Source organism: Macaca mulatta, chromosome 17 (genome assembly GCF_049350105.2).
Source record: "Macaca mulatta isolate MMU2019108-1 chromosome 17, T2T-MMU8v2.0, whole genome shotgun sequence".
Lineage (NCBI taxonomy): Eukaryota > Metazoa > Chordata > Mammalia > Primates > Cercopithecidae > Macaca > Macaca mulatta.
Window position 1 is genome coordinate 65,718,355 of NC_133422.1, and position 18,665 is coordinate 65,737,019.

The window sequence follows — 18,665 nt, forward strand, 5'->3', positions numbered from 1 at the left end:
TGACCAACAGAGAAATCCCAACTGCACTTTGAAGGGGAAAAGTCTTACTGTCTCACTAAAGATGCCAGTAACTTACTCTATCAAATTCCTAACCTCATTCATCTTCTGTCTCTGGCTTCATAGAATCAATTGAATTTGTTCTAAGAACATGGTACACTTCAGGATATTTACTCTTAAATCATTGAGATAATTAAAAAAACTTTTTAAAAACATTACTTAAAGTTCTGCGATAGATGTGCAGAACATGCAGATTTGTTACATAAGTGTACATATGCAATCTTGTTAAAAAAAAAAAAAAAAAAAAAAAAGGCTAGATGTGATTCTCCAAGGGAGGAAAAAAAGCCCTTTAAGGTTTCAAGCAAGTAACCAGTTCTGAGTCAGGGCTCTTGGGGTTGGCAGCTTCCCTGGAAGATGATTGCAGTGGAAACTGAAATAACTGGATACACAGAACTGCAATGCCAAGGCATTTGAACATATTAACAATGGAGGAGGAAGATCATTCTCCAGGGGTAAGAATTCTTGTAATGTGTTCTGGTATGTGGACAGAGAAAATTGAACCTCAGCATTCAAATAGCAGCATCAGATGATTTCATTTCAAAGCAGAATTAAAACATTCCAGGGCTGTGCAAAGCAAACTACATAGACCAATAAAGAAAGTGTTAAAATGCCTATTTCTATTTATTTTTATCTTTAAAATATAACCATTGAGTTGTTTAAGCATTTAGTACACTAATTGACATGTCAGTCTTACTCTGGTCTATTTCATATCAGTTGTTGTATTTATGATGGCAAATTTGCCAGAAGAGCAGAATCTCTTCAACCTAGAAGAGCTGAAAGAGCATCTTCATGGGCTTCATGGACTGAGGAATATTTCGTGTATAGTTCCATAATTAATAGATTTAAGACTTAATCACTCAGTTTTAACTAAACTAACCCCACATAAAATGGACAAGTAGGTTAAAAAAGATTTCTACAACATATGGGTTATTAATAATCTCAAAGATTTAAGCTGTACCCTAGAACTTAAAATATAATAATAATAAATAAATAAAATAAAAAAATTAAAAAAAGCTTTAAGCACAGGCAGAAAACAAGATTATAGTTGGAGTAGACAATTTACTGCTCAAAGTTATCTTTGTCTGCCTCATTCTGAGGTAAAACGTTTGTGGCATAACTGTATCTAACAACTCTTATAAATAAAATTTAATATTATCAGAAATATAGTTTGACAAGTACATTTATACTCATGGACATTAATAGCTTTACCTTAAAATGTGTATTTTTCCTTGGGAAATTAGTTATCATTAATTTTATGCAACTATTATTAGAAAGATATCTTACCAATTTATGTTTATGTGAATGCCTTATTAGGTATGTAATCTATTAGTATAGAAGTTCATGTATACCCTCTATACCTCAATAAATACACACATACTATATTGGAGAGGTATAATCTAAAAGTGTAGAGACTAATTTAGAATACCTAAACCTAATTTGGAAATATATAAAATTTCTCATTTTCAAGCAAACATTTTCAAACGGTGAATGGATATTCAAACTGCTTATTTCAGAAAAATGCAGTAAAGCAAATATTGGTCATTTCTAAAGATAAGAAGTAGATATAAAACTTCCAAGTAATTTCCTACAAAGTCATTAAAACTATGCCAACCAGTAACTCCATCATGTTGAAATTTAGTTAATTTGCAAATTTTCATCTGGATGGTATAAGTTCATATTTACAGTTACATTTTATGGCAGTGAGAGGAAAAGAAGGGTGGACTGATCAAATATAAGACCACCTTGGTGTGAAAACCTAATTCTGCTTTCAAATACATAGCTAGAAAGTTCAGAGGTGTTAAAAATCTTTAAGTCAGTGCTGTAGACAGTGTAAAGGTATCAAAGTTACAGCTTAAAGTATTTTCTTTGATTAGGGAGATACTGGATTCCAAATGCTTTACATATACTCTTGTACAATAATTGATACTATTAATGCCATTTCTCTACAACTGCCACCACCAATAACAAAAATGTGTGTGATACTGTATATTTCCAAACAAATACAAGTATATAACATTGATACAGTTTGAGTCTATCTCTCTACAGCTTTAATCATCATTTTCAACGATTTCAATAGTGCTCAAACCATTCTGCCAAAACACAAAAGTCCTCAGGAAATACTTCAAACTCTGCAATAATGATAGGTAGTAATAAATTATAATTAACTTGATTTTACTCTCTGATCCTTTTTATAGGTATAATTCTTTTCAATATGAGATTTTCCCATTACAAATGTTGAAATCAGAGTTCTGTCTGTTTCCAGTAAAATATGGTAAACCAATGCTTTTGCAAGTCCTAATTTGCCTGTATGTGCTGGAAATAATCTCATAGAATTTAAATAAATGGATACAAAAGTGTTTGTTAGGTACACATTTGTCAATATTTCGAAACAAACTGAGAAATTAGAGATGTTGATAAGAAAATGGATAATGCATCCATTCCTGATGAAATTTTCCAGACAAAATAATACAATCTCAGAAGAAAAAAAAAAGCTATTTAAATTGGTAGTTTTTAATGGTAAAATAAAACAAACGTTACTAAAATCACATTATTAAGCAAACATACCCCGTTCTGCTTTGTAGAGTATTTACATTTTGATTGCCACTTATAAATTACATTTTTTTTTTGTTCTATTCTGTCTCTATTGACAAAAGTTTTGGGTTAAATTCAATTGGATTATAAAACTAAAAAATGGGGCAAATGTTTTAAAATGTCCTCTAAGTTTGCTCAATTTAGAAAAGCATAAAATCTCATTTACATCAAACATTTTCAAGATGCAAGTGGATATTAAGACTGTTTATTTCAGGAATATTCAATAAAGGTGCAAAAATCCTGGCAGTTTTCAAAGATAAGAAATAGATGTAAATCTTTGGAGCACATTCTTACAAAGACATTAAAACTAACAAAGCAGGTGACTGCATCATTCTGAAATTCAGTTCATTTGCAATTTTAATAAAATGTTTTTATATAAATCTTTATGTTCTCTTTAAAATTAATATCAAAGCAACTATCTGCTTTTACTGTATTATCTTTTAAAATGGGAGACACAGAAAATCAGTAAATGAGGTTATATTACTAATTAGCATACTGTCTTCACTACCTATAGTTCACTACAAAAAATGTGGCTTCCATTTTATCACATAGATGAAACAGTTATCTTTCAGGGTTTGAAATTTCTGTGATCTTTATGCTTAATAAGCTCAGTAAAAGGCATTCAAATTGCATCACTTTTGTCTTGGAAGTTAAATTGGGAAATATTGCATTCTCTGAGATGATAAACTCTGCTGAAGATAAATTATCATGAGAAATAGTTTTAATTGATTTACCATAATAAAAGTTATGTGACTTTGAAGTGCAAATGACACATTAAAATGAATCTACAGTATGTTGATAATAAAGTGGCTTCTTTGTTAATGGAATTACTGACACTGCAGATGCTTTCAGGAGCGATGTCTTCTACTGTTAATCAAGAGACTTCAATGTAAAATGAATGTGCTGTTTATTTAAATCCAGCCCAACTTTCTCACTTCTTCCTTCAGAGGAGGTCAATTTTAAGGTCCAAATATCAAAAATTCTAACCATCACAGAGTCAATATTTTAGCTATTGCACTTCTGCATTTTTATGATCATCTTGACTGCATGCCCAAATTCTTTCTGTGTAAGTAAATCAGAAAGGCTGTCAGAGAAAAGGCCAGTGACGAAGTACACAATTAAGTTCAAGTTTAAATGCCTACATACATGTAAACTAGTGACATTTTTTCCATAACATAAATTCAAAAAAATTTTAAACAGTAAGACACAAAAAAAGGTATTTTAGAGTTTTGGTTTTTTTTTTTTTAATTAAAGGAATAAAGTATTTCAAATTTAGTTGGTAGTTGAGTACAATAATTTTGTTTAAAGCAACTACAGTTTGTAATCTGTGAAACTTCCTCAATCACCTTCTATGAAAAATCCATTTTAGCCAAACTGTAGGAATAATTTGAATATGGCATTGTTGAATTTAATTGCCAATTGTGCTAATTATATAACATCAATTCTCAATATTTGATTCTACTTAATCAGTAGCAGTATATGCAAGTATTTTTCAGTACTGTCAATCTCTGTTTTGTAAGTGAACAGTAAATGGAAATCTCCTGCCATTCTTTCTTTTCAAAAAATGTGCAGTGTTTTTTTCTGGGGAGGTGTGGAGGGTGATGAGACCGAAATGCAGACCTCCACTGTTGTTGTTTCGGTGCTGTGCTCGGTGTTACTAGAGCAACTGAGAAGGAACAAGATTAAACACTAGTTTATTTGCTCAAGAATACGCTGAAGAATAAGTTTGCAGTGATATAAAAAGGATTAATATCAACAGGAATTATAAATATGAGTTAATATATAGCTCTGACTTTCATTTTTTTTCTTTCAATAAGTAACACAAATGTCTTGTTTACTAAATTATTTATACTAAATTTACTATGACGTATCCACTCACCTTGTGTTACATAAATTAATGACAAATTATAAGGCTCTATGTTTTAAAGTTCTTTCAAACAGGAGAAAAAGTACAAGGGTTATAAATAATACCAATGTCTGAGATAATAATTTGGCATACTATGTGAATAGATTCTAAGAAAAATAAGCCTGAATGAAGGTAAACATGTTTATGTGAAAATTGTAAACTAGTCATAAAAATTTTTCTAAAATGTGTGATTTTGAAAGTGTTATATAAAGACTAATTAATAATAATTTTATTAGAGCCATTTTTAAATAACATAATATACTGTTAGAAATATATTATTTGACTAAAACTGGAACACACTTCAGTAAAAAAAGCAAATATTTGATATTTAAAAATAGAAAATATCCCAAAGTATATTAATATTGTATTTGTTTAAAATTATATGAATCTTTTTTGATAATTATATTATCTTGATGGAATTTATTCCTTAAAAATTTATTATTTAATCTCAGAAAATAGTGTGCTGTGGTTAAAAATCATAGAGCCAAATATCAGAAGTTTTCTTGCGTGCATTAATTTACCAATTTGCCCTGCTCATGCATTCTTTATCCTTTCAACCTGGAAAGCTTCTATCTGATTTTTTAGTGGCTGTTTAAACAAAAATAGATGTTTATCTCTTTAAAATTTTGCCAGGAAGCTGTCACTTTCCCATTTACTCAAGCTATGTTGTGACAGAATGTGTCAGCTTCTCACACAAATGAAAAGAGATATAGACCTGTATTTACTTTAGCTGAAAAATAAGTAGTCATCAATTCAGAGAAAAGTGTTTTCCCAGCTGAAAAGATGAAGTAAATAGGAGTGGTTGAGAGAAGCAAGTATTTTCTAATACTTAAAAGGCAGATGTAAACCAAACATAGAGCACTGATTCACTTTTGGTTATCATACTGAAGTAGATAATCTTGTGGAATGTGAAAGTTTGTACTTTGTCCCTTTTGTAGTTTATGATTTTGCCTTAAAATGATAAACATTTAGCCACTTAACCTTCCCAAAGTTTTTCCCTATGCAGGCTAAAAGCCTCAGAAATTTAAATGAAAATAGGAAAAATAATCTTTAAGAAATAGATTTTGGAATTATGTTACATTCAAAACAAACTTAATTGGGAGAAAAAGATGTTTGAATTAAGAGTAATGATTTTACCATATAGTTAACATTAAATGTATATTTAAATGTACATTTTTTTTTCACTAAAATGTCTCTTATTTTTAGGAATTTCTCAGGATAAAACTTTATGGAAAGTATTACTGAAATGCAGCAGAAAGTAACAGTATTGACACTAAACCAAAGATAACATGTAGTGATGGGGTTTTGCTCAAGACTGATTAGAGCTGCACAATTAAATTGAAAGCAACTTTTTTTTTTTTTTGAGATGGAGTTTGGTTCTTGTTGCCCGGGCTGGAATGCAATGGCGCGATCTCTGCTTACTGCAATTCTCCTGCCTCAGCCTCTCGGAAAGCAACCATTTTTAATAGCTCAAAAGGAGCAACCTTACCCAAGATAAGACACTTCTGTGTGTAACTATCATCCTCTGGCTAGATGTTTGAATTCTATCGATTTTTTTTTACCACAACATGCTTACATTTTTGTCTGTGTTTCCTCATGTGTTAACGGAACAAAATGATATTTAAAATCAACCTTTCTTGCACAACATTATGATTTCCCTGAAATTAGAATGACTTTACTTTTGCTTATGCTTAAATTTCAAACCTAATGTATTCTCAGATTCTCCTTAGTACCTTAAATTTTCTCTTAGGTCTCTCAGATACCTCAAGTATTAAATAATTTCCTCTTTCTGAAGGGTGGATCTCATTTGCTGTTTTTGATGCACAGCATACAATGTGGACTCATCCTTCTTTATCACCCTCAGGGGTAACTTTCTCACTTTGTGAAGATAGACCCCTTTTTTTCCTGGATGAGCTCTCATCGTTTTCTTGATCTAATCATTCATCTTGGGGAAACACATCTTTCAGTAGTTTTCTAAGATAGAATACAAGGGAAGCACATTTTTTGAGACTTCGTATGTCTGAAAATAGTATTCTGCTAGCCTTATATTTAATAGATAATTCATCTTGTCATGTAACTAGAGGTTTGAAATATTCTTCACTATGAAGGTCCTCCATAAATAGGGTCTAGAGAAGGATGTATTCCTAAGAGATAAACATTTACTGGCTATTTTTTAGTCTGTTGTTTGGTTTTGTTTTTTTAACTAAATGCATTTCAAATCTATGCACAGCTTAGACAATACGAATTTAAAACCTGACTCTTTGAGATGTAAGACAGAGACAAAGACGATCGGAGAACCTAGACATTTATGAGGCATTATATAGAAACAGAGAACAAAGAGAGGCTAAGACCCAAAATTTGTGTATAAACTATACCCAAACAGTTGGCAGACCATCAAACTGTGCAGCTATAGGGCAAAACTATAAGGACCAGAGTAAAATCATATTAGAATAAAATAAGCAGAAAATAAGAAATTAGCAGATGTATAAACTTCTATACTCTGGGGAAGAAAACACAGTTTATAGTTTGAGGCGGTCAAATGCTTAACAGAATTTAAAAAATGTGAATCCTCTGAAAAGTTTAACAGAATCTAGAGTCACTGATACATCTTATGTATGATGTCTAGTTTTCAACCAATCTTACATAGACATCCAAAGAAACAGAAAAGTGTGACCTGTACTTGGGATAAAAGGCAGTCTGCAGAAACTGACTTCAAGTGGATCCAGACATTGCAAGTAGCAAGCTAAGACTTAAAGCAGCTTTTATAAGTATGTTCAAATTATTTTTTAAAAAAGACAAATAGAGGACTTTGATAGATAAAATATTGCAAAAAGAAACACTAAGGCTGACTAGTACAATAACTGAAATAAAATAATTGTTAGACAGTCATGACAGACATGGAAATGGCCAAATAAAGAATGAGGTCTTTTATGATAAATCAAAATAAGTTATTCAATCCAGAAAACAGAGGAAAAGGAATTAAAACTGAAACGAGTCTGAAAGACATATGAGGTAATATCAGGTGATTTTTTAAGCAAAATTTAAATCCCAGAAAGATGGAAGACAGAAAGAGACAGCAAAAATACCTGAAAAAAGTCATGACTGAAAATTTCCCTAAAAAAATTTTGTAATCACTCCTTAGTATTGCTGAAAGGTTAAGGAAAAAAAATTCTAATAGTTACTAGAGAAAATCTCTTTATGTACAAAAGTAAAATGCTTTGTTTACGAAAGAAAGCATTATAATTAATGGCTTTTTAAAATGACAAACAATTGTAACATAACAACATGTGATGTATTCTGAAAGAAAAAGTATAATTTGTCAACTAAATCTTTGAATCCAGCAAATTTGTTTTCAAAAACTGAAAACGACATAAAGACATGGACAATGAACATATAAACAAAAAGCTGAAAGAACTAAGCATCAGGCTAAAGAAAATAGTGCCAGATGGTGGGATGAATATGAATGAAGAACACTGGAAATGGTAAGCAGTGGGCAAATATAAATAAACACACACACACACACACACACACACACACAGAGCACACACATACTTTGTCTTTTCTTTCCTAAAATCATGTAACTGTAGAAGCAAAAATTATAGCACTATATAGTTGTGCAGGTAGATAAAATGCAAATAAAAAATAGCAATAGAATGAAGGTATAAATGGAAATAGAGCACTGCAAACACATTTTTAATATTTACCAGAAATAATTAAATATAACATGTAAGGAAAATACACTAAATTAAAGAACCATAACCTAATTCCCAAAACAAACACAAAAATATAATGTAAATAGATATCTCTAGAATGTCAATAAGGAACTTCAGAAGAATATTAAAAAGCTTAATACTGTATTTATACTTACTTTTTCTATATTTACATATATTTAGATACCATTGTATCATAATTGTCTACAGTATTTAGTATAGCATCATTCCTTTTTTAGCCTGGGAGCAATAGGTTATACCATGGAACCAAAGTGTGTGTGTGTGTGCATGTGTATCTAGTTTTATGTATGTTTCCTCTATCATGTTCACACAACAAAATCATCTAATGATGCATTTCTCAGAACTTATCCCTATTGTTAAGCAGCTCATCACTATATAATATTTAAGTATATTGAATGTGAAAAGATGGAAACAGATAACCTGCAACCAGAAAGTATGAACATCTTGAGTGATTAATATCAGAAAACAAAACTGAAATACAAGGAGTGTTATTAGAGACAATAATCTAGGGATATTAAATTATAATGAAATATTGATGTATCTCAAATTTGGTGTCTGTGTGTGTGTACGTGTGTGTGTGTGTGTGTGTATGTGTGTGTGATGGAGTTTACTCTTTTTGCCCAGGCTGTAGTGCAATGGCGTGATCTCGGCTCCCTGCAACCTCTGCTTTCTGAGTTCAAGTGATTCTCCTGCCTCAACTTCCCGAGTAGCTGGGATTACAGGCATGTGCCATCTTGCCTGGCTAATTTTGTATTTTTAATTGAGATGGGGTTTTACCATGTTGGCCAGGCTGGTCTCAAACTCCTAACCTCAGGTGATCCATCTGCCTCGGCCTCTCAAAGTGCTGGGATTACAGGTATGAGTCACTGAGCTCAACTGTATCACAAAGTTTTAACAATTACATATGAATATATCTTACAACAGTTTTTAAATGCATGAAATAATAACTGACAGAATTAAAGGGAAATATACATGACAGTTGGGAATTGTATCACCTTTGTTCCAGTAATTAATATAAAAACTAAACAAAAGTTCAGCCAGATTGCACAAAACACTTTTACCTGATCACCACATCAATTGTGTGATATATATTATTTTTAGCACAAATTAGCATTCACCAAGATAGATCCTGTACTGTTTTATAAGTAAGACTCTACATTTGAAAGAATGTAAATCATACAGCATATGTTCCTTGACAAATTCTGGTTTTGAAATTAAATTTTAAAAACATTAAACATTTGGAAATTATGCAAGGCATCTCTAAACAATTCAAAAGTCAAAGAATAAATGATATGGAAAATTAGTGTCTCAAATGATAATAAATACCCAGAATATATCAAAATTTGTTATATGCGGTTAAAGCAATTCTTAGAATATTATGTATAGTTCTAAATGTTTATATTAGTAAAAGAAAGTTTAAAACAAAGACGTATTCTCCACATTAGGAGTCTAGGAAAACAAGAGCAATTTAAGACTAAAGGTAGTAAGTATAAGGAAAGAAAAAAAATTGAACAATGGGGATCAATTATATAGAAAATGTATAAACAATAAATAAAATTAATAAAACCTTAAGATGTTGATTGAAAATATTCATAAAAATTGATACACCTGTGGCTTTGTTTTCAAATACTGAGATACAGAGAGAAGAGAAAAAATGTTACCAATATCAAGAATGAAGAAGGGGGCATTTCAATTTCTAGAGGCACTTGGAAAGGACAGTATGATAGGATAATATATTGGATTATAGTAGAATGTTGTATGAGTACAACCAGACAGATACAGAAGAGGACATATTAAATCATTTCATTTAATTGAAATATAGGAAAATGCAAATTAATTTGTAATGGCTGAAAGCAGATTAGTTTTTAACCAAAGCTCAGATTGAGGTTGGGGCAGATTAATAAAAAGGAGCATGAGGGAAATTTGGGGCTGATGAGTATGACCTGTGTCTTGTTGGTGTATAGTTATGCATGGGTATATTAATTTGTCAAAATGGGTCAAACGATACCTTAGAATTGATGTATTTTATTGTATGTAAATTTGTTATCAATAAAAGATAGACACAGAAAATGTAATTTATAATTCATGATCTGTTAGGGGCTGAACGGTGTCACACCAAAAACTCATATATTAATGTTTTAACTTCCGATACTTCAGAATGTGATTATGTTTGAAGGGAGGGGCATTATAAAGGAAATTATGTTAAAACGTGGTCATTGGAGTGGGCCTTAATCTGATAAATGATTTTTTTTTTTTTTTTTTTTTTTTTTGAGACGGAGTCTCCTCTGTTGCCCAGGCTGGAGTGCAGTGGCATGAACTCGGCTCACTGCAAGCTCCGCCTCCGGGGTTTACGCCATTCTCCGGCCTCAGCCTCCTGAGTAGCTGGGACTACAGGCGCCCGCCACCACGCCCAGCTAGTTTTTTGTATTTTTTAGTAGAGACGGGGTTTCACCACGTTCTTATAAGAAAAGGAAACTGGACATAAGGAAGAAGGCAATGTAAAGATATAAAGAGAAAAAGGCCATCTACAAGTCAAGGACAGAGGCTCGGAAGAGGTACTTGCCTCATGGACCTCAGAAAAAATCATCACTCCTTGACACATTGATCTTAGATTATTAGCCTCCAGAACTTTAAAAAAAATGAATTTCATTTAAGTCATCCTACCTATGGTATTTTGTGATGGCAGGTCTAGCAAACTAATATATTATCAATACATGTGGTATGATAAATAATAATTTAAATAAACATTGAAGAAGCTATTCTTTTTTTAATGATTCTTTTGTATCGTTGCCTATGAAAAACTGTGACATAAAATGATGCATCTTAACTGGTTTTGGGATTGACCCTAAAGGGTTGCACACAATTTTCACTGTAGCCACAAAAACTCTTTCAGTCTAGTTCTGACCACCTGTTTCGTGAGGGCAGCTATAGACTTCAGACTGTATAAATGTGCTGCGTTAGTCGTCTTCGGTATATCCATATATTCGTGTCTTCCATAAATATTCTATACCAAGCTGTTCAAATTACCTTCAAAGGGAAAAATATGAGCTGTCCAACTTAAAGCAATTCATAGATAATGACAACTCTTGTAAAATGAGTGTTTGAGAGTGTCTTGAAAGAATATAAATATATTTTGAGATGAAACCAACCTAAAACAACTCAGTGAAGAATACAAAATTTCTTATGACATTCAATTGTTACACTGAAAGTAAATTAGATTTTGGAAACAATGTTCACTGAACCTTTTAATTTTTTCTGCTTCCATGCAGCAAATTTCCCCAGATATTCTGAACTGATATTCAGGAAAACCTCCTTCAGACTGCTGGGGAGGAGGAGTGAGGATAAGGGGAAGCCAAGTGGAGGCCCCAATACTTCATAAAAGCTTCAAACATAGGAAATCCATCTTTATTGATTTACCTGCTATATAGGATTCACTATAAAATTACTTGTAAATGTAAGTTCAGGGTCAAAAGAATTGAAAAATACTGCTCTTACTCTATCTTCAAACAACTATTTACATGAGTTTCTAATTTCTGCTTGTCTAAACATTAGAAATAAGTTTATATCACTGCCAATTTTGTTTATGCTAATATATAAAGAATCAAATAACTTACTAGAGATTTCCGATGTTCTTTTTCGTTTTCACATCTTTTCAGTTAGGCTTGTTGTAAGACAAGACTTCTTAAGATGATTTTGTAATTTCTTTTTCTATGGTGTTTTATCATTCAACTTTAAGCTCTGTTGGCTAGCCTTCTTAATTTAAATACTTCGGTACGTTTTATAAATCTCCATTGATCTGAATTTAATGAATATACTTAGAACACTTTACAGGACTAAAGAAGTATCAGTTAATTTCAAACTGGCATCCAAGAAAGAAATAATCATAAGCAAATATTAAAATAAAAATATGTGAATTAAAAAATTGCAATGTTATGTTAGCATGCCATGGATATAAAAAAGCTAATTTTTCATATCCATGAATGGATATGAAAAATGTACACATCTATATAACATTTATGTAGAACGTTCACATTCATTATCTTACAATTCTTAAATTGTTTTGCTTTGCTCTCAGAACATTTGTATTAAGCAATCATGAAGCATATGTCTGAAGTTTCTATAAAAATCAGAAAAATTAAATTGCCAAGAGCATCAGAAAAACTAAACTGAATATGCTTTTAATGAATACCGAACCAACCTCTGAGGTTGATTTTTTTAATGTCTTAATATTTTCCCAAATACTTAGGTACGTACATTCATGAAAAAATAAGAGTTTTCAAATTGAATAAAATTATAAATAGTTGTTATTATACTGCTTTCCATCAGAGGAAAATGATATTCATAAAGCTACTTAATAATCAATGTGGTTATTACATTTTCAAAAGAAAAAAAAAAACAGAAAGTGAAGCCCAAAAGACTAGACAAAAAAATAAGAAAGTGTTAAATAGAAAAAAAAAATTGCCTTAATGTTTGGCTTATAATCCAAGACTATGATTATAAAATCAAGCTAGTTCAAAGATCCAAATGGCTGTGTCACATAAATGAGTTGCATTATGTCAAGCTCACAGGATTTAAGATGCAGTTCATTCTCCTTACCACACACAGACATGCTCTTAGTCTACCAGCATATCCATTATACCCTCCTGCCTTTTAAGCATTGCAACTTCAGGAGTGTACTTAGTATAAACAGACCTCAAATAGAGAGAACCCATGCCCTGGCCTCACAATTCACAATACTGAAGGATAATTTGTAAATCTAAACTCTTGACACCAAATGTATTTTCGGTTAAGAGTAATATATTAGAGGTATACAGACAACCTACATGCTTGTGAAAACATATGGTTGTATGCCAACCACATAGAGGTTCCAATTTGCTCTCTAGGTCACCCAAAAGAAATTCTCCCTATGGGATTTTGCCTTTAGAGAGACAAAGTGAATTGGTTCTGTTGAAATATTCATTAAATTAAAAGGCTTCATTTACTATTCTAAAAGCAATTAATCAGTTTTCCCCACTCTGTGTAGTAGAGTACTAGCCACCACTTTACAAAAGTGCATTAGTGCTCTAGGGAGAATGCAACACATTTCAAGAAAAATTAATAGGGTCTGTTAAGAAAGTTAGTTATAGACACTAAGAAAGTTAGAAACTTTATTGGAACATAGAAAACCTTGAAATAACCAATTTAGTAAAATTACTTGCAAATGGCAATTGAAATTAAAATACAATAAATAACATGGTTTTTATGCATACCTTTGAAGGGTTTACCATTGTTGAATATAGCATAAATTCAGGTGTAAGGAAAGGGAATTAAAAATATAAGTAATAGTAAATATTAAGTTTTATTAAGAAAGTCTGCCAAATATTTACAGCAATATTAGCAAGTGCTTTTGATCATGAGAAAAATGCCAATATCTGCAAAATCTCTATATGATCACATATTCATGATTAATTATTCTAGTAACAATGTGTGGAGCACATCCATTTTAAGGTCATCAGCTGAACATAGCCCAGGTCAATAGTTACAGGATATTGTAGACCAAAGATATATTCCTCTGGGAGAATTTCTGTGCAATATGTAAATCATTGTATGATCTGAACATAGTACATAATGAAAAATTAATGCATGTGCTAATTTAAGCAGGAACTATAATTAAACATAAAATTGTGCTTTAGAATTTTTGAATGAAGATAAATCTATATAAATGTATAAATCTATAAATATAGATTTATATCAATAAAAGTAGATTAAAAGAAAGCAGTGATAATGGAAAACAATAAAAATAAAAAGTTATCCTAAAATATGAGACATCTAAAATAATTACATTTAGTGTTATACTTTTAAAAGTATTACATTTACCTTTAAGAAGAATTATTAGAATGTTACAGACAAGATTACTACCACATGGAATAGTTTGACAAGTCGTTCAACAGTCAGTGTGTTGTTCTATATTGTCTATTTTTTTTTTGTTTCCAAAAAAAAAAATTCTTGGCCGGGCGTGGTGGCTCACTCCTGTAATCCCAGCACTCTGGGAGGCTGAGGCGGGTGGGTCACAAGGTCAAGAGTTCAAGACCAGCCTGGCCAACATAGTGAAACTCTGTCTCTACTAAAAATACAAACAATTAGCCAGACATGGTGGTGGGCGCCTATAATCCCAGCTACTGGGGAGGCTGAGGCAGTGAGCCAAGATCGTGACACTGTACTCCAGCCCAGGCAACAGTGTGAGACTCTGTCTCAAAAAAAAATTATAATGAAATAAAATAAAAATATATAAACAAAAGATTGGTATTCTCCCTTGAATCCTGCAAATGTGTGTTGGAATTCTAATAAATTTATTTGAAATAGTGAATAGTTATGTCAAATGAACAACCAGTAAATGTCATATACTTAGAAATTTTAAAGCCTTTGATAAGGTTAGTTCTAAAAGATTGGTTTTTTTTGTTTTGTTTTGTTTTGTTTTTGAAACAGCATAAAATTAGGGGGAACAAAGTAAACAAAACCAGATGAAATTAGTGTCAGACTATTAAGAGCCTTCTAAGTCAAATAAAGGAGTATGTGTGTGGGTAAGTCTTGTGGGGCAGTGGAACAGAGTGGTGGAGCAGAGTCTCTCCATTTGGGGTCCCTGTGGGGAAATCCAAGTTCTGTCAATTGCATGCAGTTCTATCAACTGTTTGACACTGGGCATTTTACTCAACTCTCAGGACTTCAGTTTTCACAATGGTATAATAAGGATAATAATAGCATCTCCCTTGTAACAATAAAATAAGATGTTGGTATGCCATAAGCACAAACCTGTGCTAGCATTTTACCTTTCATATTATTATTCAATTAAAAAACATAAAATATTAAAATAGAAATAGTTTCTAACACAAAGGTTTTGTACTCAGCTCAATTATAATAATCAAAAGAGTCAAACCAGCAGTCATTAAATGAATTATTAATTGAATACTGATTTGTCTCTAATGATCTAGGTGTTCTCATAATTATTATTCTACTTGATCTTTACAACAACCTATGACATGTGCTTTATGGTTGCCACCTTGCAGAAAACTGAGGCTCAAAGAGCTTAAGTGACTCATCAAAAATCATAAATTTAGAAGCAGCAAATCAAAGAATAAAATAGGAATTTCTTTCCTCTACATCACAACAAATCTAGCTATTCTCTAAGATAAGTGAATTTTGCCAGTACCTATGAAGTCTTTTGAAATATGTGGTGGGGACTCGATGAAAACACTGCCAACTCTGTATTTCTTTTGCCTCCCAATTTTTGAACATTCACATTTCACTGCCTGATATGTTATCGTCTTCCATCATACTGAGACTAGGCTAAAGGGAATGAAGACCTTGTCCACATACAAAATGTAAGGCAATGAGATAAAAAAAAAAAGTAATTGAGATGAATATTATTTTAATAAAATGTTTTTAAAATTGAAAATACATACACAACTTTCATGATGAAAAACATATCAATATTTTAAATTAAGACAGTATCTGCTGGGGCATCTAAGAGCCTGAGGCAAAAGGAAATAATCAGTAATACTACATAAACTCTGCTCTTTCAGCAGGTCTCAGCTTAAATATTTCTTACATTCAGAAACCTTACACTGGTTTAAACACTGCAATTCCAAGCTCCCATTATATCCTGTGCTTAGCTCTCCAATTAGACATATCCAAACAATGATATTGTTTATCTATTGTTGCAATACACAAAACCTCAAGTCTTAGTGACAAAATTTGAAAACAGAGAACATTTATTCTGTAACAGTTTTCATGTGGCAGGAATTTGGAAATGGTTTAGTTGAGATTTGACTGAGAGACCCTCATCAAGTTTCAGCTGAGAGATCAGCAAGGGCTGTAGTCATCTGAAAGCTTGACAGTGGCTGAGGATCTGCTTCCAAGATGGCTTACTACCATAAGTATTTGCAGATGGCTTCCATCGCTTGCTACATGGATTTCTTCATAGAGTTGTTTCAGGGCTGTTTGACATGGGCGTTTAGCTTACTCAGAGTGAGCAATCTCAGAAAGAGTGAAAGAACAAAGCTGCTGGACCTTTTATTCCTACTTTCCAAAGTCTCACACCATCACTTGTACTTTATTTTATTCTTTAAAAATGAATAGTAAGTATAGCCCATACTCAAGAGGAAGAGAATTAGGCTTCACCTCTTATGGAGAAGAGCATCAAAGAATTGTTGAAAATATTTTTAAAGTGACACAAAGAGTTACCCAATAGTTGGTCATTTGTGGCTTGAAACTAAACTCTAGGAGACGAAATACCATAACTGAATTGTTTGCCTTTTGGTCTTCTTATCCCTAGGACTGTGCCTGATACATAATGTGTGCTCAATAAGTATCAATTATGTCATTAATAGAATTCATGGGGACATTCCATCAGTAAAACAAGTTTATAAAAGAGTCATAAAATGGTGTGAGCAAGATGGCTGCATAGGAACAGCTCCAGCCTCCAGCTCCCAGCGTGAGCGACACAGAAGACGGGTGATTTCTGCATTTTCAACTAAGGTACCGGGTTCATCTTACTGGGGAGTACCGGACAATTGGTGCTGGTCAGCTAGTGCAGCCTGACTTGTGAGAGCTGAAGCAGGGCAAGGCATTGTCTCACCTGGGAAGCGCAAGGGGGAATGGAATCCCTTTAGAAACTAAGACACACAACACCTGGAAAATTGGGTAACTCCCACCCTAATACTGCACTTTACCAAAGGTCTTCGCAAATGGAACACCAGGAGATTATATCCCACACCTGGCCGGGAGGGTCCCACGCCCATGGAGCCTCCCTCATTGCTAGCACAGCAGTCTCAGATCTAACTGCAAGGCAGCAACAAGGCTGGGGGAGGGGTGCCCGCCATTGCTGAGACTGAAGTAGGTAAACAAAGCCTCCGGGAAGCTCGAACTGGGTGGAGCCCACTGCAGCTCAAGGAGGCCTGCCTGCCTCTGTAACTCCACCTCTGGGGACAGGGCATGGCAAAAAAAAAAAACAAAAAACAAAAAAGCAGCAGAAACCTCTACAGATATTAATGACCTGTCTGACAGCTTCGAAGAGAGCAATGGATCTCTCCACACGGAGGTTGAGATCAGAGAACAATCTGCCTGCTCAAGTGGGTCCCTGACCCCTGAGTAGCCTAACTAGGGGACAATGCCCAATAGGTGCAGACCAACACCTCACACCTCACATGGCTGGATACACCCCTGAGACGAAGCTTCCAGAGCAAGAATCAGACAGCAGCTCTCCCTGTTCAGCAATATTCTATCTTCTGCAGCCTCTGCTGCTGATACCCAGGCAAACAGGGTCTGGAGTGGGCCACAAGCAATCTCCAACAGACCTATAGCTGAGGGTCCTGACTGTTAGAAGGAAAACTAACAAACAGAAAGGACACCCACACCAAAACCCCATCAGTACATCACCATCATCAAAGACCAAAGGCAGATAAAACCACAAAGATGGAGAAAAGCAGGGCAGAAAAGCTGGAAATTCAAAAAATTCAAAAAATCAGAGCGAATCTCCCCCTCTAAAGGAACACAGCTCATCGCCAGCAACAGATGGAAGTTGGATGGAGAATCACTTTGATGAGTTGAGAGAAGAAGGCTTCAGTCAATCAAACTTCTCAGAGCTAAAGGAGGAACTACATATCAAGTGCAAAGAAACTAAAAATCTTGAAAAAAGAATGGAAGAATGGATAACTAGAATAATCAATGCAGAGAAGAGCATAAACGAACTGACAGAGATAAAAACCATGAAACGAGAAATACGTGACAAATGCACAAGCTTCAGTAACTGACTCGATCAACTGGAAGAAAGAGTATCAATGATTGAAGATCAAATGAATGAAATGAAGTGAGAAGAGAAGTCTAGAGAAAAAAAAGGAAAAAGAAATGAACAAAGCCTCCAAGAAATATGGGATTATGTGAAAAGACCAAATCTATATCTGATTGGTGTGCCTGAAAGTGAGGGGGAAAATGGAACCAAGTTGGAAAACACTTTTCAGGATATTATCCAGGAGAACCTCCCCAACCTTGTAAGGCAGGCCAACATTCAAATTCAGGAAATACAAAGAACGCCACAAAGATACTCCTCGAGAAGAGCAACTCCAAGACACATAATTGTCAGATTCACCAAAGTTGAAATGAAGGAAAATGTTAAGGGCAGCCAGAGAGAAAGGTTGGGTTACCCACAAAGGGAAGCCCATCAGACTAACAGCAGATCTCTCAGCAGAAACTCTATAAGCCAGAAGAGAGTGGGGGCCGATATTCAACATTCTTAAAGAAAAGAATTTTCAACCCAGAATTTCATATCCAGCCAAACTAAGTTTCATAAGTGAAGGAGAAATAAAATCATTTACAGACAAGCAAATGGTTAGAGATTTTGTCAC